A 26,362-nucleotide genomic window follows, 5' to 3' on the forward strand; every position below is an offset into this window, starting at 1 on the left:
TTTAAGAAAGTCCTCCTCCTACAAAAAGGAATTGGGAGAAAGTAAATGATGAGGAATGAAATCATTTAGTTGCCAGAAATGTCTCAGCAGCCTGGGTTATAGAAAACTGGAACTCAGGGTCACAGAAGGGAGACCAGAAAAGGAAAAGGAAACTCCCAGATGAGAAGTTACTCTAGGTCATCTGCTCTCTGTCAGTCTGATGAAGGGAAAAAAGAACAGGCTCAGGCACGTGTCCAAGCAGAAACAGTAAACTGTAATCTTGGCAGTATTAGCAGCAATATCAGCCCTTTTGCTGCACCTGCTGACTCTGTGAAGAAATAGAGAGTGTGACAGCTTGTATGGTGTGATGAGGATGCTAAAGATCTTCCCTGCCACAATATCAGAAAATCCCCATTATTTACTTCTCTAGGTTAAGAAATAGGATACTTATCTTTCCTCCTATTGTCAACCCATTCTCTAACTTTACCAAACTTGGAGAAACAGAGAAGAAATCTTCAATTTCTTGAAGACAGAATTGAACTCTTGCCTCTGAAGTCTTTTTTTCTTCAGGTTAACCATGCCCAAGTCCTTTATTCTGGAATTCTTTCATTATCCTATTGGATCTCCTCTTCCTAAAATGTGGTGACCAGGCAATAATGTAATACTCCAGATGTGGTATTACTAGAACCAGATGCAGCAAAACTATCACCTAATTTGCTCTCAACACTATGTCCCTTTCAATACGGCTTACGTTACTTTTTGGCTACCATATTAAATTTATAAGCTACTGAACCCCCTCCTCCCATATCTCTTTTTTACACAAATTATTATCTGTTCATACCTCCCCAATCCTGAACTTATGAAGTTGTTGTTGTTTTGTTTTACCTTTTCTTTTATTGGCAGCTTAACCTAGATTGTATACTGAAAATTTTTATACTATCCTAGTAGGGAAAAAACACTTTAACACTTGATTCAAAGGTTTTGGTTATAAATGCCAACGTCTATATCAGGATTATAGTAGTGTAAACCATACAAATTCTGAGGAATGGGGAAAGGGGCAGGAATTGAAACTGGAATGGTGAGATTATTTATGTACAAACAGTAGAGCAAAGTTTTTCCAGCTATGTCTTTTACTACACACTCTGAGTGTTTAAGTTCACATTTTCTACAGCCATACAATGGGACAAATATTAATAGCTGCAAACCAAGCATTGGCCATAGGTCCTGCCTAGACACTCATCAGAGTGGAACATGAATAAATTTACATAAATAAATCAATTAAGCCTAATAAAAACTTAAACAATAAATAATAGGATAGGGCACTAGCCCTGAAGTTAGAAGGACTTGAGTTCAAATCTTAACATTTCTTGCTGTGTGACCCTGGGCAAGTCACTTAACCCCACCCGCCTCAGCAAAATAAATAAAAAGAAACTAAATAAATAAGTAAAACAATAAATTTCAACAGTAAATAATAAACTGTGCATTAAGGTCAGTCTTTGTATCTCAAAAAATAACTTTAAAAAATTCTTTTAGTATAAAAACATTCTTTAGATCTGGAAAGATGGTGTTGGTTGGCATGGAAACATGAGGATTTTGACTCACTAAGAACAGATAAATGTCCTCTCCTCTTGTTCTTTAAAAGTATCTTAAGACTTGAGTCTCTACTGACTGATGTCAGTGCATTCTGTGGAGAGAGACTTTCCTTGGTGGGATAGGATTCAGGCAACAATGAAAAAAGACCACTGCCTCTGTGATAGAGATCCATTTATGCACTGTGTTATCGAAGCCACAGTCCTGCTTCATCACTTTTAGGAGAACAAATGTGTCTTTATTGACCCCAAGAAGGCAGCAAGCAGGCAAAAAAAAAAAAAAGCCAGGATAAATATGACCATTATCTTCAAGGCTTTTTCCTTTTTGGTGAGTCATTGAATGTGACAAGTTGGCAATGATAATGCAGTAATAGGTCAGGATAATTTGGCCAGGTAAAACAAGACCAACTAAGATATGTTGACACTGGAAAGAAATCTGCCTTTGTCATGAAGGTACCAGTCCCAAAAGTATCTTCCATTAGCTTCATATGTGCTGAAAAAATTATGTTGAGAACCAATCCATTGCTCACAATGCCAGTGAAAAAAGATGATGAGAGTATACAGTAGGTAGAAAGATATAGTTGAAAACCTCATTTTTATGCTGGAAAAGGGGCTCTTTGGAAAACCCATATGTTCTGTTGTTACCATGAAGCTCAGTGATGAAGCCTACAGAGGAATCCAGATCATCTCCACTGTTCTAACTCATACTTGCATTAGTACTGGCAAGTGGCAGTAGTAACAACCTCTGCCCAAATACATTATTTTCCAAATCACTTTAAAATCTTCAGCTACAACCATCAAACTCTGAAGTTTAGCATAAAATCTGACTTTTATAAATCAAATGAAGTTGATTTTTTGAAGCAAAATGTCATACTTTACATTTATTCACATTACATTTCATCTTATCGAACAAAAACCAGTGTTCCAGTCTATTGAGATCTTTTTGGATCAATGTATGAGCAATATGTCGGGGACTCTGCTTGGGGTTAATAAATTTGATAAGCATTCCATCAATACCTTCATTCAAGTTATTCATAAAACTTTTGGATAATATGCATTCAAAGAAGATGTTGACACAGGAATGGGTCCAGCCATTCAACCAATTCTGAAATCATCTAACTGTACACTCATCTGGTCTTTATCTCTCCACCATTTTCATAAAAGAATAGCATGAAAGACCTTTCCCTAAGCTTACTGACATCCAGATATACTATGGCCCAAGCCTAATATTCCAATATAATAAGCCTATCCCCAGGGACATTTTACTAGCAAGGGCCAACTGAAACTCTAAGGTGGCTGCCATTTATCAAAATGGGAATGCATCTTTCTCAATATTTGGTTCCTTATAAGCAATAATTCCTGTTATTTTTTTTTAGAGGAATAAAATTGTTCTACAAGAAAAGTCTGAGCATACATGAATAGCATTTAGTGTGGAATTCAAATACATCTTGCAACAATTAATTTGACTCATTAATGATATGCATAATAGCTTTTGCAATGTGTAGCAGTTAGACATAAAAGGAAATTCTGTGTTAATAATTATAGAATCATGGATGGTTAACTCTGACGGAGACCTTAGAGATCAATTCATTCAACCTCTTCATTTTACTGAAGAGGAAAATGAAGACTGATGAAGTTAAGTGACATCTCTGCATTTATACATTTTGTAGTTTGTTGTTGTTCTATTGTTCAGTCTTATCTGATTTTTTTGTGACTCATGCTCTATAGTACAGCAAACCTTTGTATCCTCGATTATCTCTCAAAGTCTGTGCAAGCTCTTGTTGCTTGCTTCCATGAGACTATCTATCCATTTTATCATTTGCCATTCCTTTTTTTTCTTCAATCTTTCTCAAACCAGGTCTTTTCTGATGAGTCCTATCTTCTTATTACGTGGTCAAATTATTTAAGCTTCAGCTTTAGTATTTGACCTTCACTGCTCAAGGGATTCTCAAAAGTCTTCTCTAGTATCACAATTTGAAAACCTAGATTCTTCAGTGCTCAGCTTTTCTTATAGTTCAACTATCACAACCATACAATGCTACTGGAAAAACCATATCTTTGACTAGCCAGTCCTTTATCAGCAAAGTGATATCTCTTTTTAGTCTGTCCAAGTTTTCCATAGCTTTCTTTCCATTACATAGCTATGGCTACCATCTGAAGTGATCTTTGAGCTCTATAGTATAAAGTCTGATACTATTTCCATTTCTTCTCTTTTATTGACCAGGAAATGATGAGACAAGTTGACAAGACCTTACTTTTTTTATGTTAAATTTCAAGCCAGCTTTTAAATTTTCCTTTTTCACCCTCATCAGGAGACTTATTACTTCTTCTTCATTCTCTACCATTAGAGTGGTATTATCTGCATATCTGAGACTGTTTCTATTTCTTGTGGCAACCTTAACCTAAACCTGGCTTTTGATTCATCCAGTCTGGCATTTAACATGATGTACTCTGAATATAAGTTGAATAAATACAGTAACAACATATAGTCTCATTGTAATCCTTTTCCAATTTTAAACCAATCAGTTGTTGCATGTTTGGTTCTAACTATTGCTTTTTGGCCTGCATACAGGTTCCTCAGGAGACAAGTATGATGATCTGGTATTCCCATTTCTTTGAAGACTTGCCATATTTTGTTGTGACCCACATAGTCAAAGGTTTTAATGTAGTCAATGAAGCAGAAATTTTTCTGGAACTCCTTGCTTTCTCCATAATCCAACAAATGTTAGTAATTTGGTCTCTACTTCCTCTGCCTCTATGAAAACCTTGTTCTTCTAGTAATTCTTCATTTATATAATGTTGAAAGCTAGCTTGCAGAATCTTAAGCATAACTTTGCTGGCATGTGAAATGAGCACGATTGTTTGGCAAATTAAACAATTAGTTAATTATAGATTTTGGTCTAGAATCACATCTCTAAATGATCGTTTTCCAAGTCCAACCAGCACCTAAATATGAATCTCACCTATGCTATCTCTTACAAGTAGTTAGCTAGTCTGCTTCAAGACATCTATGAATGGAGAACTCACTACCTCTCAAGATTTTAGTTTTAGATAGCCTCTGTTAGCAAGTTTTTCCATTTGTCAATCTCAAATCTGTATTTTCTTTCACAACTCCTTTCTTCCTTCTGTTTTTAGTTCTTCCCTCTGAGGGCCAAACAGTATAAATCTAGTCTCTCTTCCATTTGATAACTTTTGAAATGCTTGAAGACAGCTATAACTTCCCTACCTTAACACACACACACCCTTTCCTTTTCTAGGTTAAACAATTCTAGTTTTTCTAATATCTTCGTATTCTCTTAATCTTTCTTTTCAAATTTTGAGGACAACATTCAATCTGTTTTATCTTAAATCAGAATGTTTTTCATCATTATTCTGGTATCAACTCAGATCTTTGTTGACTGTTCTTAAAATAGCCCCACCAACAAATATTTATTTATTGTATACCCACTTATATTCTACATTAAATGAGGGATGCATTACCTGGATTTAAGGAGGAAAAAGCTGAATGAAATATTTAAAGTTGTAAATGATACAAAAAAGAACATGTGGAAAGGGAATGAACACTAGAAATGGTCAAATTCAGCCTGTTTCTTTTTTGTAAACTGGGACAAGTTCCTCTAGTGTTTAAGCCTTTTTTCCCCTCTATAAAATGAAAGGGCTAGACCAGATGCTCTCCAGCACCAAATCTTATGATGTTATTATGGTCTCCAGTCCTTTCATTGTTCTTCCAAAAATGTGGTTCACAGAATGTAACAATAACCTAGTTTTGCCCTTTTCCCAGGGAAAATCAGCCCTGAGGATTTATCATAACTACCCAAATTATAGACAGCCTGCTGGGAGATATTGCATCTCAGATAATGTTTGGTTCATTTTGGTTAAAATGAAAGAGGTAACAAGAAGCCACCAGCTAAAGGAATCCTAGAATTTTTAGACTTAGAATTTAGACTTTAGGTTGAGAGATCAGCTAACCCTGGAGTTTATCAGCCGAGGTCTATAGATCCCAAGGAGTTTATGAATAAATTTTATTCTTGTTTTGGTTTCCCTTGAAAGGAAAAAAAAATATGTCTTTATTTTCAAAGATCTCTAATTGAGATTTAGCATTTCTTTCCATAATGAATTGGGGGGGGGGGGAGCAACATTACTCTGAGAAGAAATCTATAGGTTTTACCAGACAGATTGACAAAGGGGTCCATGCTACACAAAAAGCACTGTTTTAATGTAATCAGCCCTTCTTCCCACTATCTCCCCTTCTCCGACACATATATACTTACACAAATAAACTAAGAACAGACTCAGAGAAGTTAAATTATTTGCCCAAGATTACACAAGCAATAAGCAGAAAAAGTGGGCACTTGTGTATATCCAGCTGATTCATCCCCCTAAACATAAAGAAAATGAACTCAAGATAGAGTTAGGAAGAGATGTGTGCCTTTAAGATAAGAAAGCAGAAACTTTAGCCAACTAAAAAAAATCTATTTTTCCATATAAAAAGAGAAAAAAAAAGCCTCAATTAATATGATTAGGTCACCTCGGTAGTACTCCTGAAGTTACCATAATAACAGCATCTTTTATTGAGATGCAGATTAAAGATAGAACTTTTTTAAAAAGGTAATTCTGATTTTCTGATTCATGGTAACAAATTCCCATCTGTGGAGCAGAAAGACCATTTACTGCCCTCTCAATTCCCCAGCTAAATGATGTCAGGTTATTGTCAGCTTCAGTATGGGGGAAATTTAAACAACACTAATCCTGGGATAGCAATGGAATGGTTATTTACATATTGTTTCCCCTTTAACTCTTGCACTTTTTGATGATAGGGGCTGTCTTTTATCTTTCTTGTATATTCTGGACTTAGTGCAATTTCTAGCACATAGTATGTACTTAATAAATGTTTGTTAACTGACTGACTGATTTTAGATCCCCTTGTGTTACCCAATCATGGCAAGATTTGATTCTTAGTTCTTGAAGGCCATTATATTGAGGGTAACATCAGCAGGTCCTGCTGAATTAGAAAGTCTTGGAGGTTAATTGGTAAAGATGACTGGAATTATCATTACAGAATAAATCTAGTTAAATTCAGAGAGGATCATGTAAGTTGGATGAAGAGCAACAAGTTTTTCATAATAATAATAATAGCTAGTATTTAGATAATACTCACATATGCTGGGCACTGTGCTAAAGACTTTACAAATATTATGTTATTTGATCCTCACAACAACCTTGGAAGGTAAGTGCTATTATTATCCCCATTTTGCAGTTGAGGAAAATGAGACTATCAGATTAAGTGACTTGCTGAGATCACCTTATATGGACCAATGTTATATCTACTGTGCCATCTAGCTGCCCTCTATTAAGTCATACACAGAGATATTGTGTGTGAGGGGAAACAGAAAAAATTCAGGGATCCTTGAATTTTGAATATACAAAGAGAACTGCATCCATAAGTTTGCCCTCAATCTAAATAGCCTAAATAATTTATATACAGAATAAATTGGAAATAATCAACAGAAGGCAGGTACTAGAATTTAGAGGGATCAGGAAAGATTCCCTATAGAAAATAGGATTTAGCTGAGATTTGAAGGAAGACATGAGAGTCAGGAGGGGCGGAGTGGTAGAAATAAGGAGAGAAAATATCCTAGCATCGAAGTCAGCCAGAAAAAAATGTAACAAAACGGCATTTCTGCCATACCAACTTTCATTTGAATCCTGGAACATCTTTGTTAAAATCTAGTATCTCACCTGATTTTTAGAAAGACATTTAATTGCTAATATGCAGGAAGAGGAGGAAAGGGAGAAGAAAAGGACAAAGAAAAAGAGGATAGGAGAGGGGAGTTTGGAAATTAAAAGATTACTACAAGCATAATTCTAATTTTGACAACACAGAGGACTTTGTGACCTTGAGCCAGTCATTTAACTCTCATTCAATTAATTAGCATTTAAATTCCCATACAAGGCCAGTAGCACTATTAGAGCTATTTCCCAATTCAGCAGGTTTTCAATGGAGTTTGGAGTTGGTGCTAATGATCTCCTAATGACTCTTTCTCCAAGAGCCCTTCAGTGACCCTCCACTGAAGTGTGAAAGATGCAGCCTTTGGCTTTCATCCTGGAGCCTCTGACTTTGCTAGCTCATCTTCTCTTTGAGGCTTCTGGTTTTCTAGTTAAGGGAAATAGGGTTTAAGAGGAAAATGGGCCAGAATATGCAAGGGGGAAGACAAAGAAATTCATCTTTTAAAAGGGAAATTAAAGAAGGGATGGGGGAAATGGTGAGTGAGGGGGAGAATATTGGGAAAAAACAGAACAAGACTGGAGAGGGGAAACAGAGTGTTTGAGAACAGAAAGGGAGACTGAAATATTAATAGGAAAAATAAGGGAAGTTTCCAGGACAATGGTTAAAGAAAAGGTTAATCAAGAATATGGAAAGAAATAGAAGGCATCCTTTGTATATTTTGGGCCTCAATTTATTTAATTACTATTCAGTTGGTAATGATTTTATCTACCCACCTCCTCTTTTAAAAAGAATACAGAGAAAAACCAAAACTGAATTTATTTTCTCTCAAACTAGTTCTTCCTCTTGACATCAAAGGTGACTGAAAAGGTTGGTGATAATATCAAAAGCAACAGGGAATCTTGACATCCCCATTTCTGTTAATGGCCCCATATGGTCACATGAAATCTCAGCAGAATGGTGTGGTGGAAAGTTAAGAGGACCTGGAGTTAGAGGATCTGGATTCAGTTCTTGGCTTTGCTATTTATTATTTGTGTCATGTTGGGTAAATCACTGAAACTTTCTGATGCCAGTTTCTCCAGGTATAAAATGATGCTATTGGACAAAATTTCTTAAACTGTGTGTTATCACTGCATATGGGGTTGGCTAACTGAATGTGTGGAGTGCAAAATTATGATTTATTATCAGTAAATGTTTGATCTGCATACCTATTTTATATAGTTGAGTAAAATTTCTTGGGCAAAAAGGGGTTGTGAATAGAAAAAGTTTGAAAAGTCTTGGCCTGGATGACCTCAAAGATACCTCCCAGCTCTAAATCTATGGTCCTTTGTCATTTTTGACTCATTTCTTATTGCCACTTTTATTCAATTGGTTGTTTCCATTTACAGAATATTATTTCATGCCCATTCCCTCCTTCCCACTTCCACTGCACCATCCTAGTTCAGTCGGTTATTATCTCTTCTTTTCACTATTTTAATGGTCTCCTAACTGGTCTCTCAGTTCATGGGCTCTCTCTTCTCCAATCCAAGTGTACTGTTGCTTGATTTATCTTTCTAATGCCCTATTCTGATTATGTCTCTTGTTCATAAGCCTTTTGTAACTTTGAACTGCTTATTGAATAAAGTTCACATTTCTTTGCTGGGACTCAAGGCCTTCTATGATCAGACTGATTTTGTCTATCCTTCTCTATATGCCCTTGGGGTTGTTTATAGATTCTCAAATTTAAACTAGTTAGACCTTTAGTTGTGGTAGTAGTAATTACAGAGAGCTTAATTTTACTTCAGCTATAGTAATAGCATGCTATTTATTCATCCCTGCCACTTCCAGACTTTCCCTCTGCCATCATCACTCAACACCCTTTTCTCTGTCACCCCATTCAGATCCTTGTTGCTATGGGAACATTTAGACAAGCCATTCAAACTTCCTGGGCTTCTGATTATCATCTACAAGAGGGAGTTTGGACCAAATGACCTCACAGGTCCATGAAGCTATCACTTCCCCCTAAATCTGCCATCTTCCAAAATTCCCTTTGTTTTTGATCTTATCACCAACCTTTCAATCACCTTAGATCCTTGCCTTTTCCTTTTTCTTCCTTCACCATATCCAATCAGTTGCCAAATCTTATTGATTCTACTACCACAATGCTTTTTCTCATATCTTTTCATTTTTCTGTTCAAACATTTTTCAGCTATGTTTGATTCTAGGATCTCATTTGGAATTTTCTTGGCAGAGATACTGGAGTAATTTGCCATTTTCTTCTCCAGTTCATTTTACAGATGAGGAAACTGAGGCAAAAAGAGTTAAGTCACTTGCTCAGGGTCACACAGCTGCTAAGTATCTGAGGGCACATTTGAACTCAGGGAGATGAGTCTTCCTGATTCCAAGCCCAGGGCTCTACCCACTGTCTCCTGCCTGCCCCTTGAATCATTGTATTATCTTTCTAATTGATCTCCCTGCTTCCAATCTTTCCCCTCTCTAACCCATTTTCCACAGAGCTGCCAAAATTATCTTGAGATTCATTGAACTTAAGACAAATCACATAATTTCCCCATCAAGGATCAGTTTCCTCATCTGGAAAAATGAGAAGGTTGTGCTAGATGGCATCTGAAGTTCCTTTCTAGCCAGTCAGTCAACAAGGATTTATTAAGTGTTTATTATGTGTCAGACATTGTGCTAAGTGCTGAGGAGAGAAAGAAAAGCAAAACCAGATCCTTGTCCTCATGGGGTTCATGAGCTAATGGAGACAACATGGAAATAATTATGTATATTCATGATATATAAGAGAGAGCATTCAGAATAAAGTTCCAAATATTGTAGAGAGGAAGAATGAATATTAAAAAAAACTATTAGATTTGTCAACTAAGGAATTGATACCAATTTGCCAATTGGTAACTTTGGAGAGAGTAGTTTAGCATTGGTCTTCTCCCCTCACCTCTTTTTTCTTTTTTCTTTTTTTTTTTTTTTTTTTTTTTTTTTTTTTTTGGAGGCAATTGGGGTTAGGTCACACAGGTAGGAAGTGTTAATTAATTGTCTGAGACTGGATTTGAACTCAGGTCTTGAAAGAATAGTTTAGAAGAAAGGAAGAAGAGACACCTAATGCAGACAGCTTTTTTCAAGATTAGCCAAAAAGGGAAGGAGAGATTATAGAATGATGATTAGCTGAGATGCTCAAATCATGTGATGCTTTGCCCCTCTCTAGCTAAGATCCTCTAATTCCTAAATTACTGGTATAATCATGACACTTTTTTGCTCAAAAACCTAATGCTTGAAGTAAAATATTAGCTCCTCAGCCTCCCATTTATGTCCCTCAAAAATATGATGCAATTCTTTTTCAAACTCATTATTTGTAATAGATACACACACACACACACACACACACACACACACACACACACCCCTTTATACAAACTACTTATCAACCAAATTATTCTATTCTGCTGAGGGTCAGGCCCTCTCCTGCCTCTAAATTCTCTTCCTTCAGGGGTCAGTACCTCAGCTCTGAAGCCCTTTCTGTGAGCCCCACCCTGCTCTCTGCCAGAGTTACTGATCCTCTCTCCTTGTCCAGCTTTTATTGTTGACGAGTTGTTTTAGTTATATTTGTCCATGATCCTACCTGCGGTTTCTTATCCAAGGTACTGGAGTGGTTTGCCATTTCCTTCTTTTACAGACAAGGAAACTGAGGCAAACAGGGGTCCGTGACTTGCCCGGGTTCACATAGCTATTAAGTATGTGAGATCATATTTGAGCATAGGTCCTCCTGACTCCAGGGTCGACGTTCTACACACTATGCCCCCCAGTTGCCACATTCTCCACCTTAAATAATACTCATTCATTTGAACACATCTTGGTTTATGGGGGGAAAAAAAGTCATGGAATACTGAAGTCTCTGAAAAGGTTAAAATGAAGCTCCCCCAATGGGTAATGGAGGGGCACCAGTGAGAGCAGGCTGTTCAAACAGAAAAATAAGAAGGAGCTGAACAAAGGATGTCCTTAGGACAAAAAATGAGACTGATCATTGATGGAAAATGAAACATAACAGATGCATGAACATTGTGTTCCGTGGGTATCCTCACAATGTCAAGAGAGAATTAGAAAAGTGGGTGGGGTGGTCCTTTGGGGTGAATTTATGGAGGGAAATGGACAAGTCACAGGATAAAAGGCAGGGTGGGTTTTAAGCTGCACTGCTGGAGGGAATACTCATAAGGGTATTATAACAGATTCATTTGAGTACTTTCGCATGCATGAAGTAATCCAGTGGACTGTCACTTCTTCAAGGACAGGGAACATTGCCCCGCACAATGCCTTCCCCATATTTCATAAATGGTTTTCTAATTGAATGGTGGAATTGTTCAGAGTCACATGGCTAATAAATGGCAGAGCTGAGACTGGGAGCCAGATATTCTGACTCTTTCAGTACCCTGCAACTTTTACCCATCTAGATGCATCTAAGTGGAGAAAGCTTTGGGTCTAAAATCAGGAGAATCTATGTTTAAATTCAGTCTTGGGAGTTTACTAGCTATGTGACCCCAGGCAAGCCATTTAATCATTATCTGCCTCAATTTCCTCAAATGTAAAATGAGGAATGTAATAATAGCATTTACCTCAAAGGATTTTTGAATGAGGATCAAATGAGATGATATTTGTAAAGTGCTTAGCACAGTGCTTGGCAAATAGTAAGGGCCATATAAGTGCTTATTCCTTCCTCCATCTCCTAAAATATTTGGGAATATGGGAAAGATCCTGCTATTCAGTCTTTACTTGCTAATGTCACTGCACAAGAGTTAGGAAGATAAATTAATACATCCTTTGCAAAGAGCCAGTGTTCCAACACTACTGGGGGAAGGGAAGGCAGTATCACGGTTTAAGATGCAGCTATGAGACCAACTGGGCCCCTGCTAAACCAGCAGTGGCCATTTGTTATGAATTTTTCACTTGACGATACATTTTGTTGGTTCAGTGGTTTGGGGAATATTCAAGAGTGTAGTAATAAAAAATGTACAAATCTTCTGAAGTGAACATAAGACTTGTTTCTCTCTCTCTCTCTCTTTCTCTCTCTCTCTCTCTCTCTCTCTCTCTCTCTCTCTCTCTCTCTCTCTCTTTTAATCTCTCTTCCTATCTCTCTTTATCTCTCTCTCCCTTCCTGTTTCTCTTTCCCCTTTCTTCTTTCTCTCCATCTCCCCCGGAGGAGGAGTAGAAGGAAGAGGAAAAGGAGAACAAGATGAGGACAGGGATAAGGAAGGAGGAAGGAGGAGAATGAGAGAGGGAGAAAGGAAAGATAGATTTAATATAAATATATACATAATCATAATATACATATACATATATATACACACATATACATGAAATGTGTAAAGGAGAAACCTGCCAGTGGCAAGAACCGTCCTTATATGGCTTAAAAGGAAGTAGAATAGCTATCTCTCCCCATATTTCTCTAAGGAAGTGTTTTATTCCTGCCAGAAGGAAGATTGGGACTGGAGGCCACTCTGCTCTTCTCAGAGAGAGGGGGCATTGGACTAAGTTTATATCTATCTGCTCCCTTATATATTCTCCCGTATATATTCACTCTAACTTCTGGTCACTTTGCCATTTCTGGGGGGAAGGAAGACTCCAAACTCTAAATTCAAAGTTTGATTCCCTTTCCCACCTGACACCAGTTGAAGAAACACATTTATCTAAATTATAGCAAAACAGAAATTAAAGAAGGCACATATAGGAAAGGGTATACCCGACAATACAGATTGAAGAAACTCTTCCATTGAGATAATCAGTTCAGCAGGAGATAGACAGACAGACAGATACAGAGACAGAGAGAGATGGAGGGAGGGAAGGAAAAAGAGGGAAGGAGGGAAAAGGAAGGAGGAAAGGAGAAAGGGAAGGAGAGAGAGGGAGGGAGTGAAGGACAGTCACTTCTCCTAAATCATGAGCCTAAAGAGCAAAGGGAAATAAATGGGTTGCTTACAGTCAAAGAAGCAGATAAATAGCACAGCCAGGATTCTAACTTTGCCTGGAATAAAATGTCCCTGACTCTCCTGTCCCCTGTCCAAAGTACCCACCCCATAGCTTTTTCTGCCTGATCAAATATCTACCTATCCTTCAAAGTTCTTCACACATCCGATAAAGTCTTTTTTGAATCTCTCTTTTAAAAAAGAAAAGTTTTATTAAGTTTGCATCACACCATTTACAGGTTTCTTCTACTTTGTGAGAGATTTCTTATAACAAAGCAAAACAATTAAGAAAAATTATATAATTATCTCAACTTGAGTATATGCAAAATTCGACATCTATAGCATCCCACTAATTTTTTTTAAATTAATGAAGTGAAATCAATTTTTGTTCTCTCCTACTTCCCATCCTATAAGAAAGAGTGAAAAGAAAAACAAATTATTTCGTAACAAGAGGCATAATTAGTCAAAACAAATTATGGCCTAAATCTGTCAACTCTTAGTGAAAGAGTAGAGACTATGCTTCATCATCAATCTTCTGGAATCATGACTAGTCATTGCATTGACCATAGTTCTTACAGCTTTCAAAGTTGTTTTTATAGTGTTGCTGTTATATAAATTCTTTTGCTTCCGTTCATTTAATTCTTCATCAGTTTATGTCTTCAAAAATGTTTGTTTTAATAATATTGATTTTACAATACACAATGAAACCTCAACATTTTCAAGTTTAACTTGTACATCTTTAAGTAGTTGCGATTTTATTTGTAACTTCATTTTCACTTTTCCATTAGTGATCATATTCATTTGCTGCTTTGCACAACAGAGAAAAAAAAGGAGAGGCACAATTCATACAAGTTTGGGGAACCTCTTATATTCTAGTAGGTGCTTCACTGGTCTTGTTTACTTACTATTATAAAGAACTCCCAAACATTCAATGAACATTTTCATTATTTTCCTTTAAAACTCAAATTTTGTGTGGCAATTTTACCCTCAAAGCAAAATGCAAGTCATTTGGGCTCTAAGCCCAAGCCTTCAAAGTCAGTGATGCAGCTTAGTGAGAATTGAATAATTCCATTAAAGATATTGGATAAACTCCTACCAAAATATATGCAGCTGCTATCCTGAGTTTGGTGTTAACAAATCTGTAAAAAAGAGGAAATTATTTATGGTACTATAGATTTCATGTGTTATGAAAAGTGATATTGTTTGAAATAATTTTTATTGAGATATTAGCATAACAGATCACAGAATTCTAAAGAATTACTAGTGAGAAAAATATTTTGCATGTTATCAATTTTATTATTCTTTCCCCAAAAGAACTTTTGTTTATTTGAGCTATATTTATTAATATTTACTGTATTGGGAATTGGGAAAATATCTTAATATCATGTAAGTAGTTTAGAGTTTATAGACCCCAGAGATACTCAGGGATCCCTCTATTTATGAATTATTTTATAGTTATGTAAGAACAAGTGTATATTATCAGAATTAATGCTTTATTATAAAGAATTGTATGCAGAAAGTATATTCTCAGTAATCTCTAGTAAAAGATTATAGGTTTTGTTGGTTGTAGGAACCTCACTCCCTATTTCTCACAGGTACATGTATCAACATTCAGATTTTTTGCTTTCCTGCAATTTCTCGGAATATTACTAATAAAAAATTGAAGATTGATGGTATTTTGTTTTCCTGGTTCTGCTCACTTCATTCTACATCAATTCATGTAAGTCTTGCCATGTTTCTGAAATTCTTTCTCCCCCTCCTTTCTTACAGCATAATAGTATTCCATGACATTCAAATACCACAACTTCTTACTTGACTTTTCAGAATTGTCTCTCTTCTCTGAACCCTTGTAGCACTGAATGTGTGTATCAAACATTTTGACAATTATATGCTGCCTTGTTTCCAGCATATGTGAAATCCATAAGGGAAGTGATCCTACTGTGTGCTTTCTTTGTACATGAAAAAATATTGTCATGTAATGAAAAAAACATAAAACCTGAAGTCAAGAAACAGATTCAAGTCTTGTTCCTGACACTTACTATCTCTATGACTTTGGACAAATTCCTTTATTACTTCTGAGCTTCAGTTTCCTCCATTTTAACATGGACATAATATTTCAATGACTGATTTGCTTAGGGTTCCAGTGAGGAAGATGGTGCTATATTAATATCTTTCTATCTTGACTTTTAATATTTGTGTGATTTTGGGAAAATCACTTTACCTCTCTTCCCTCAGTTTCTTCATCTTTAAAATGAGAAATATTTATTCTAGTACTTCATAAGAAGGTATGGAGGAAAAACATTTGTAAGCCATGAAGCATTAAATATTTTTGAGCCATTATTGGCAGAGAAAGACAAAATGGCAAAATGGATGATGGTAGAATTAGGAAATTCTGGATTCAGGTCTTGCCTCTGGCACTTATTTATTAGCTGGGTGACCACAAACAATACTTTAGGTAATTCTCTTAGACAATGGCAGAAAAGTTTCTGATCTTCTTTGGAAGAGGTAGCAGCAGTTCTCAAACTTTTTGGTCTCAAGACCCTTTCACATTCTTAAAAATCATGGAAGACAACTCTCTCTCCCCCTCAAAAAACTTTCTTGTTTATTTGGGGTATATTTGTTGATATTTACTGTATTTGGAATTATAATATCTCACTATTATGTAAGCAGTTTGGATATTCTGGACCATGAAGATTCCCAGGAGATTCACCATTTGGACCACACTTTGAGAACTATTACTCTACACTAATGAAATCACTGATCTATAGAAAACCAAGATTCTTATTGTTGTCATCCAGACTACCTAATACCATTAAACACCCACTAGGCATATGAATTAGCTAGATAGGTAGCACAGCAGATAGACTGCCAGCTTTGGAGTTTATAGAATCTGAATTCAAATTTGGCCTCAGATAGTAGCTACAGGACCCTCGAAAAAATCACTTCACTCTGTTTGCATCAGTTTCCTCATCTGTAAAATGAGCTGGAGAAGGAAATGGCAAACCATTTCCAGTATCTTGCCAAGAAATTGCCAAATAGTAGGACAAGACTAAAATGACTCAACAATAAAAAAAGCCACTTGAATTATTCTAAATTAACAATAACCATAATCAGCTAGTTATATGATGATTGTCTATTCTTTCATTGCCAGGCATGGAATTCTTGTAAGAGTGCCCATTTCTTCTGCCTTACTTGTCCATTTTTTCTCTTTTTTTCCTTCTTTTCTCCTTTCCTCCTCCCTCTCCCTTTCTTTCTCCCTCTCCCTGTCCCTATCTTTATCCCTGTCCCTGTCCCTCCCTCCTTCTCCTTCCCTCTCTCTCTCCCCCCTCTCTGTCTCTCTCTCTTTTTCTTTCTTGAAAATATTTTCCTAATTACATGTAAAGATAGTTTCTAATATTCATTTTTATAAAATTTTGAGCTCCCAATTTTTTCTCCCTTCTTTCTTTCCATCCCCCTTCCCTCTAAGATAGCAAGCGATCTGCTATAGGTCATACATGTACAATCATGTAAACAAATTTTCATATTAATCATGTGAAAGAAGAAACAGAACAAAAGGGAAAAGTCACCCCCCTCCTAAAAGGAAAGAGTATGCTTTCATCTTCATTCATGCGCCATAGTTATTTCTCTAGTTGTAGATGCATCTTCTTTTTGGAAATTGGAGTCTTTTAGAATTGTCTTGGATCATTATATTGCTGAGAAAAGCTAAAATGATCATAGCTGGTCATCACACAGTTTTGTTCTTAATATATACGATATTCTCCTGATTCTGCTTACTTCATTAGTTTTTAGTTGATTTTCTTAGATGCTCTAATTATGCCATGTCATTGTTAAAGAATGATCGTTTTGCTTCCTCGTTGATTCTAATTCCTTAAATTTCTTTTTCTAGCATTTCTAACATCTTTAGTACAATATTGAATAATATTGATATTAATGGGCATCCTTGTTTCATCCTTGATCTTCTTGGAAAGACTTCTTTTTTTTATTTATTTAATAGCCTTTTATTTACAGGATATATACATGGGTAACTTTACAGCATTAACAATTGCCAAACCTCTTGTTCCAATTTTTCACCTCTTACCCCCCCACCCCCTCCCCTAGATGGCAGGATGACCAGTAGATGTTAAATATATTAAAATATAAATTAGATACACAATAAGTATACATGACCAAAACGTTATTTTGCTGTACAAAAAGAATCAGACTCTGAAATATTGTACAATTAGCTTGTGAAGGAAATCAAAAATGCAGGTGTGCATAAATATAGGGATTGGGAATTCAATGTAATGGTTTTTAGTCATCTCCCAGAGTTCTTTTTGTGGGCATAGCTAGTTCAGTTCATTACTGCTCCATTAGAAATGATTTGGTTGATCTCGTTGCTGAGGATGGCCTGATCCATCAGAACTGGTCATCATCTAGTATTGTTGTTGAAGTATATAATGATCTCCTGGTCCTGCTCATTTCACTCAGCATCAGTTCGTGTAAGTCTCTCCAGGCCTTTCTGAAATCATCCTGTTGGTCATTTCTTACAGAACAGTAATATTCCATAATTTTCATATACCACAATTTATTCAGCCATTCTCCAACTGATGGACATCCATTCAGTTTCCAGTTTCTAGCCACTACAAAAAGGGCTGCCACAAACATTCGTGCACATACAGGTCCCTTTCCCTTCTTTATAATCTCTTTGGGATATAATCCCAGTAGTAACACTGCTGGATCAAAGGGTATGCACAGTTTGATAACTTTTTGAGCATAGTTCCAAACTACTCTCCAAAATGGTTGGATTCGTTCACAACTCCACCAACAATGCATCAATGTCCCAGTTTTCCCGCATCCCCCCAACAATCATCATTATTTTTTCCTGTCATCTTAGCCAATCTGACAGGTGTGTAGTGGTATCTTAGAGTTGTCTTAATTTGCATTTCTCTGATTAATAATGACTTGGAGCATCTTTTCATATGACTAGAAATAGTTTCCATTTCTTCATCTGAGAATTGTCTGTTCATATCCTTTGACCATTTTTCAATTGGAGAATGGCTTGATTTTTTTATAAATTAGAGTTAATTCTCTATATATTTTGGAAAAGACTTCTATCTTATGCACATTAAAGATAATTTTTGCTGATGGTTTTAGATAGATCCTACTTATCCTCTTAAAGAAAGCTCCCATTATTCCTATGCTCTCTCCTATTTTTAATTGGAATGGGTGCTGTTTTGTCAAATTCATTGGCATATAGTCAGGCAAAATAGCTCCTAATTATTTCTTTAATTTCCTTTTCATTGATGGTGAATTCACACTTTTCATGTTGATACTGATCATTTGGTTTTCTTCTTTTTTTTCTAAAGTCAAATTAACCAAAGATTTATTTATTTTATTAGATTCCCCCATAAAACCAATTCTTAGTTTTATTTATTAGTTCAATAGTTTTCTTTAAATTTTATTAATTTCTCCTTTAATTTTCAGAATTTCTAATTTTGTGTTTAATTGGGGATTTAAATTTTTTTTAGCTTTCTAAATTGCATGCTCATTTCATTGATCTGTTGTGCGCTGGATACCAGGGCTGGCAGTTTGCTTGCTGAGCTAAGGCTGGATGGCCATACTGTACCATGCTGAGCTGGGACCGTGGGGTCTCAATTGCTGATCTTTTCTATGACTACAAGCACATCACCTGTGCTGGGCTCGGCTCCCCGGTCCTTCTAAGTTATCTTGGGCAGGAAAATTGTTTGGCTCCATCTTTTTGTGGATTCTGCCACTTCAGAATTCTTTTGGAGGCTTGATTTAACATTGTTTCTGAAGGAAAGTGGGGAGAGCTCAGGCAACCTCCTGGCTTCTCTCCATCATCCTGTCTTCATCTATCCTTCTTTCCCCACTCTTGGGTTTCCATGTGGTTCTGTGTTTGAGATGAGTAGAAGGAATGAGAAAGGCACAGGGAGAATTCCGGTCAGAAAAGATGTTCTCTAGCGCTATTACTCTCTGGACCAGGAGGAAGAAGGAAATGAGGGACTGATGCCAGTCCTGTGCACTGCACGGCAGCTGGACTTATGTTCTTCACGAAAATAATTAACCCACTCAAGAATTGCCCCATTCTGGAGGCAGAACTCTGTATCTAGGAGAGTCCGCTTGCAAAACGCATGGAACAAAGTAATTACATCCTAAATCAAGGGAGCTTAACCTTGGGGCTGAGAACTGGAGTTTGAGAAGAAACAAGTTCCAATAACTGTCTTTCAATCCTTTGTAATCTTGTGTACTTTATTCAATTGAGAACATCCATGATACAGACAGAGCGCTGGGGGACTGTTTCAGGACAGCAAAGTGTGCAGGAAAATCTGGCGGGAAGTACAACCAGTTTCCTTTTCTCTCGTGCCTGCAGGACATCAAACATCTGTCCACTTTCCTTCCTCAGCTCCCCACCCTCTTGCCACTGGAGAGAGTTTTCTGGGAAGTCAACTGGCTGCACTCCCTAGTGAATGAGAGCGGGACCGCATTACCAGTCGGAAGAGGGAGTTATGGGTCCACTAGGTGGCACTGTAACTCAGGAGACTCTGCTGGGGCTCCTAGCCCTGAACGCTATCTCAACCTAAAAAGTCCTAGTGAGGGGCATCTAGTGTTAGGTGACTTTCACTTTGCATTAAAGGTCTTCCTCTCTTTTTTTCCCAATCCTTTCTCTTTTTCTTCTCTTCTATAGTTTTCCTTCTCTCTTTTTTCTGCTTTAGTCTTTTTTTTTTTTTTTTTTGACAAAGACAACAGTCAATTTTTAGTCTTGTTTAGTCAATAGAGGCATTGCTGAATTCTGGATCTTCCCTCCCTTACAGAACATTTCCTGTCTTTCTTTCAGTAACAGCATACACTGTTAGAAAAGCTGAGTCTGAGGATTAGCCAGAACAATTCTTTTATCCCTTATCTCTTTAATCTATCTATTTTCTTTGCTCTCCCAAATTTCCCTACATTTTAATTTAATTAGCTTATAATTTAAGATCATCAAAATTGATTTTTAAAACTAAAAATCAAAGTCATTTTATAATTTTAAAAATTTGTCCTGTTTTCTTTTTTTTTTTTCCTGCCTCAAAGGATGAACTATTCCTAATTCTTTCCAAAGGTTAAGGTATTTGTATTCTTGATCCTATCTTTTCTTGGTCTATCAATCAGTGCCTTTCTTTTTCCTATATGTCTGCAAAGATTCCCATATCACCTAATCCTTAAAAAAAAAAAAGCCTTCCCTTGATCTTCCTCCTGCTATAAATCAATTATCCTATTTCTCTGCTTCTTTTCACAACTAAACTTCTTGAAATGTCACTCTATAGCTGATCCTCCTACTTCCTTGACACTCAAGTCATTCCTCAATTCCTAGAGATTTGGCTTTCATCCCCCCCAGTCTATTAGAACGGCTCTCTGAAAAGGTCATAAGTGACTTCGCTCTTAATAAATCCATTGGTCCTTTTCCAGTTCTGGTTCTGCATGGCCTCCTTGCATCTTTGGGCACTGCAGAATATCTTCTACACTTTTCTCCTTTGGCTTTCAAGGCTCTAAACTCTCCTAATTCTTCTTTGTCTTCTTTATTTCTTTCACTGGTTTCTCTTCTTTTACCTAATCCCTTAGTGTTGGTGTCCTACAAGATTCTCACATATTTCCTGTCCTCTTTTTTTAATCTGTGCTTTCTTCCTGGTTAATCTTGTCTCCAATCTGGAGACAACCAGTCTCCCCTACTGACATGATCTAGGGAAGGGGGTCTAATGTAGAAGGTGCAGTCACAGATTCTTACATTTAGATCTGGAGGGAAATTCTAGGTTATCTACACAAATTCCCTCATTTCACAGAAAAGCAAATTCAAGTTAAATAATTTGCCCAAAGTGGTCTACGTCTTCAACTCATAATAAAAGATACAGAGTTAGAGTTTTTAGGTTTGGATCTTGCTTTGTCATTGATTACCTGCTGGTGGACTAGAAGAACCCTGAGATCCTTCTAATTCTATGTATGCTATGACAGTGATATAAATTTATCCCATCCAGTTTCTTTTGTATTTGGTTCAGTAGTTCAGCCAAGCATACAAGTATGACCAGGAAGGAAATCTATGAAAAACCAAAATCAAATAGTATCTTTTGATTAAGTCCTCCTCATCTAGCCTCTTACCCCTTTAACTCTATAGATCTTTCTTTAAATAGTGCCATAAGTCTAGCCTTAAAATTCAATAGATTATTCTCTCTGAACTCAAAACTTCCTTCGGATTTTAGCTCTTCTGCCTTTCTTGCTGTGCTAATAACTTTGTCTCCATCTGATCCTTCAACTATATATAAGATTGTCTCCTTCTAGTCATCCCAACAGCACTTCAAAAATTGAGCTGTCATATTCCCCCAGTATTTGCTTCTCCTTCTGACTTCATTATTTCTGTCAGTGACATCATTATTCACTGTTGTTTAGAACATTGGTATTTTCCTCTCTCCCTGTACTACTATTAGGTGTTCAATTAGTAGCTATTTATCAAATTTACCTCTAAAATGCTCTTGAGCCCATCTCATTTTATCTGTTCTCATTGTCCCTACTCTAGTATAAAGCCCTCATTAATACCCACCTAGACTATAACAATAACCTCCTAATCAAACCACTCTCTTTTTCTCTATCCCCTACCTATTACTCCCAGGATGGCAGATTGGGATTTTTGAAAGAAGTCAAATGGAAACAGATTTTTTGACCCAGATGTTCTCAGTTCATTCACCAGAGAACTCCTAGTCACTCTTTTTTTGGTCTTTTGCAACTGCATTATCAAAAATTCTTTTCAGATTGCCTTCAATCCCTCAAGCTAGCTTTTCTTTTTGATTCTCAAGCTATGGGATCAAACCTACATATTTCACTAGTTTTTTGAATCCCTTCTCCAAAAGCTTAGTGTACATACCATACCATGTTGAGCAGTTTCCTTTATTATTAACTCCAAGATGGCATGGTCATTTTCTCCCGAGTTTTAAATCATTTTCACTTCATGGATCTGACCTTCTTTTTTTTTTTTTACCATGAAGTGGGTAAATAGCAGTTCCTCAAATTGTTTCTTCTGCCTCAGAAAGTATCAAGCAAGGTAACAATTTTCTCTTCCCCTCCTCACTTCTAAGTGAGATTCATGGACTTCTATACAGATGTATTAATACCTTCTTCCCTGACTTCTTCCCTCAATACTTTATCTACCACCTCTATGACTTTGCATGGGTTGTCCCCCATATCTGGAATGTATTGCCTCCCTGTCTTCTATCTTTTAGAATCTCTAGTTTATTTCAAGGTTTAGCTCATATGACATTTTCTATGGGAAAACTTCTTGATCTCCCACTTAGCTTGTACTCCATCTATCCTTAAATCTCCCCCCCCCCCGTAGTACTTTATTTTTCCAAAAACATGCAAAGATAGTTTTCAACATTCATCTTTGCAAAACTTTATGTTCCAAATTTTTCTCCCTCTCTCCCTTACCTCCTCCCTCTCTAAGGTAAGCAATCTGATACAGGCTAAATATGCACTATTCCCCATTTTTCCATATTTCATATTTCTATATTTGTCATGTTGTGCAAAAAATCAGATCAAAAGGGAAAAACATGAGAAATAAGAAAGAAGTAAATAAACAACAAAAAAGGTGCAAATGCCATGCTTTAATCTACATTCAATCTCCATAGTTCACTTTCTGGATGCAAATGGTATTTTCCATCTCAAGTCTATTGGATTATCTTGAATCATTTCATTGCTAAGAAGAGCCAAGTCTATCAGAAATGATCATCACAATAATCTTGTTGTTACTGAGAACTGAGTTGTTCTGCTCACTTCACTCAGCATCAGTTCATGTGAATCTTTCTCCTTGAATCATAAAATATATGTTTATTTTCCATAACCCTGAAGTAAGCTTCTTGAGGATTGGCATTACTTTTTATTTCATTTTTGTACCCTTAGCAACTAGAGCAGTGCCTTGTACATGAAGATGCTTAATAAATGTTTGTTAATAAATGTTATATTGGATTGACATATAAAGCCACTCCACTCCCTCTTCTGACTAATCTATTTCTGTTGAATGAATCGTTCCTTTTTCATGCCATAAATGAAATCAGAGAGACCACATTAAATGGAGGAAATGGCACAAGCAAAGGTTTAGAGAGAAGAAAAGCAGCTTTAATGAAGGACAAAATATTCCAGTTTGCCTAAAGTAGCCCTTTCACAGTGCTCTCTGGAATGCCTGCTCCATAGAAACAAATTTCCCTTCATCTTAAATATTTTCCTCTCCCACTCTTTCCATCTATAACTCTTACTGAAACTTGGTTCCTCCTGATGACATAGCCTCCCTGGCTCCTTATATTAGCTGAACCTTCACTCACCATCCTTGGTTCACTGGTCAAGGCAGGGGAGTTGGAATGCTCCTTGCTCCCCATTGTCACTTCCAGGTTCCCCCTTTCCTCTGTCACTCAGTAACTTCTCTTCCTTTGAGGTTCATGCTATTAATATCAACTACCCAATCAAAATCCTGGTAGCTGTTGTCTGTAGAATCTCAGGTCATTTCCCTTCTTTCCTCAATGAATTTAATATCTGCTGTACAATTTTTCTTTCCTCCCCAATTCCTGCCCTCATAACTAGGGAATTTTGATATACATACTAGATTTTCCCACACATACCCTAACCCCTTAGTTCTTCAATCTACTTAACTTCTATGATCCATTCCTCCATTCCACCTTAGCCACACACAACCATGATCATATCCTGTATCCTTGTGATCACCCATAAATGTACCATCTCCATGTTCAAGAATTTTGAAACCCCCTTATTTGACCATAATCTATTGACTTTTCACCCTTCCCTCTCTTACTTTGTTTGTACCATCACCCCTAATCACTTGACCTCTCAATTCTCTTCCATATTATCTTCCCTTCACTAGTTACTCTCCCTTTTTCTCCCCATATTTGACTCCTACATGAATCAACTCAAGTCGACACTGTTGTCCTCTCTTGAATTTCTACAAAGGTAGAAATGACAGAATTTGACAAATGATTGAATATGGGGATTAGAGAGTAAGAAGTCAAAGATGATGACTTATGTTTTCAAACTTTGGCAACTAGAAGGATAGTGATGCCCTTGACAGTAATAGGAAAATAGGGAAGAAAAAAGAGTTGAGGGGAAAGATAATGAGTTCAATTTTAGACATACCAAGTTTAAGATGTCTACAGAATATCCAGTTCAAGATGCCTAATAGGCAATCGGAGTTGTGGAACTGGAGGTTTGGAGAGAGGTTTAAGATGGACAAATAAATTTGTCATCTGCATAAAGATGATAAGTGAATCTATTCAAGCGAAATAGTATAGATGGAAAAGAGAATAGAACCCAGAAAAGGCTTGGGGGGAGGGGGAAATGACCATTTTAGTGTGTTTAACTTGAGTCAAGATCCAACAAAGGAGATTTATGGAATGGTCAGATAAGTAGGAGGAGGACCAATAGTAGAGTATCAAGGAGAAGAGTTGCTCAATAGTGGAAAAGTTGTAGAGAGGTTAAGAAGGATAAGGATTGAGAAAAGTCCATTCAATCTTTCAATTAAGAGATCATTAGTAAGCCAGATATTAAAGAAAATTGTAAAATATATAAAATGAAATTCTTCTTACTAATTTGTTTTTTGTTTCGGGTAATAGTTTTAAAAATAAAAATATGCTATTTACATTCAATTCATTTAGTATTTTTAAATGAATTAGTAACTACTTTAAAATTTTACCAGTTTTAGTTTCTATTATGACAAATATTAATTTTTATCATGATAAAAAGTTCTTTGGAGAAAACGTTTAAAAATTAATAATTTTTAAAGATTGCAAATACATAATGAGATCAAAAAGTTTGACTGATGCTCCAGACAATTGTGAGCATTCAGAAGTTTCTGAGCGGGACAATGATATGATTCAAATATGTTTTGGGAATATTAATCTGGCAATGCTGTGTAGAACAAGTACAGTATAATCAACTAAGAACATGTTTTAAATAATTACTCAACAGATCAAAAAACTTTTAAACCAACTAACTAAATAAGATGAAATAGAAAGGAGGGAGCTGGGAGAAAGCCTATTGTAATTATCTGGGAGAGGGATTAAAAGAGTACACTGTACTCTTTTCAAGTATCACCTCTCCTATGAAGTTTTCCTTGATTAAATTCACCTGCTTTCAGTTAGCTAATTAATGCACTACAGCAGCCTTTTGGTTCTTGTCTTTCTGTGCCTACTTAAAATGGAAAACAACTTGCCTAAAATGTAGCAGCTGCTTGAACAAAGCTTTTTGAATTGAAAAGTGATCAAAATATCATATTGCTTGCCTACTCAATGAATCAGGGAAGGCAGAGAGAATTTACAATTCAAATTTTTAAAAAATGAATATTAAAAATAAATAAAATTTGAAATATAAAAAGTGCTCATTGTTCATTATTACTATTAATATGATATAAACAAGTAGTTTTTGTATTTCTTTTTAACTTTTTTTTGTTGAGTCATTTTAGTCATGTACCACTCCATGACCCCATTGGGGGTTTTCTTGACAGAGATACTACAGGAGTTTGCCATTTTCTTCTTCCATTCATTTTACAGATGAAGAAACTGAGACAAATAGTATTTAAGTGACGGGCCCAGGTCACACAGCTTGTAAGAGTCTGAGGACATATTTGAACTCAAGAGGAGAAATCTTTCTGATTCTGAGCCCAGTGCTCTAGCTTCTGAATCACCTAGCCACCCTGTTTCTTTTTAATTAAATTCAGTCACATTAATAAATATATAAGACACAGTCTCTCTGTCTATACAGCCACAATGACTTAGCATTTTTGCAAATTTCTCTTAGTATAATTTTCATATTCCCATTTATATCTCTCCTAATTTCCTCCAATAGATTATAAGCCACCTGAGGGCAAGGCTTTGTTTCCTTCATGTGGGTCTCCCAGTACCCTTGAATAAAGTGTCTGACTTTTTTTTTTCTAAATCTATAATTTCATAGGTATAGAGAATGTGACATTCCTCTACTCAGATGTGAATACAGATTCACAATCTGTCTCTAACTTAGAGAATTTCATGGGATCCCAAGATGCTAAATGCATTGTCCAGGGTCATTCTACCTCTATGACTCAGAACAGAATTTAAATACAAGTC

At 36.3% G+C, this 26,362-nt stretch overlaps 1 pseudogene; it reads right to left on the reverse strand.

Annotated features, from left to right (window-relative positions):
* Nucleotides 1-1,495: 1,495 nt before the first annotated feature.
* On the reverse strand, nucleotides 1,496-18,971 carry LOC111720434 (annotated as a pseudogene).
* Between the last annotated feature and the right edge of the window lie 7,391 nt (nucleotides 18,972-26,362).

The sequence above is a fragment of the Sarcophilus harrisii genome, chromosome 4 (assembly GCF_902635505.1).
Source record: "Sarcophilus harrisii chromosome 4, mSarHar1.11, whole genome shotgun sequence".
In the NCBI taxonomy this organism is placed as follows: domain Eukaryota; kingdom Metazoa; phylum Chordata; class Mammalia; order Dasyuromorphia; family Dasyuridae; genus Sarcophilus; species Sarcophilus harrisii.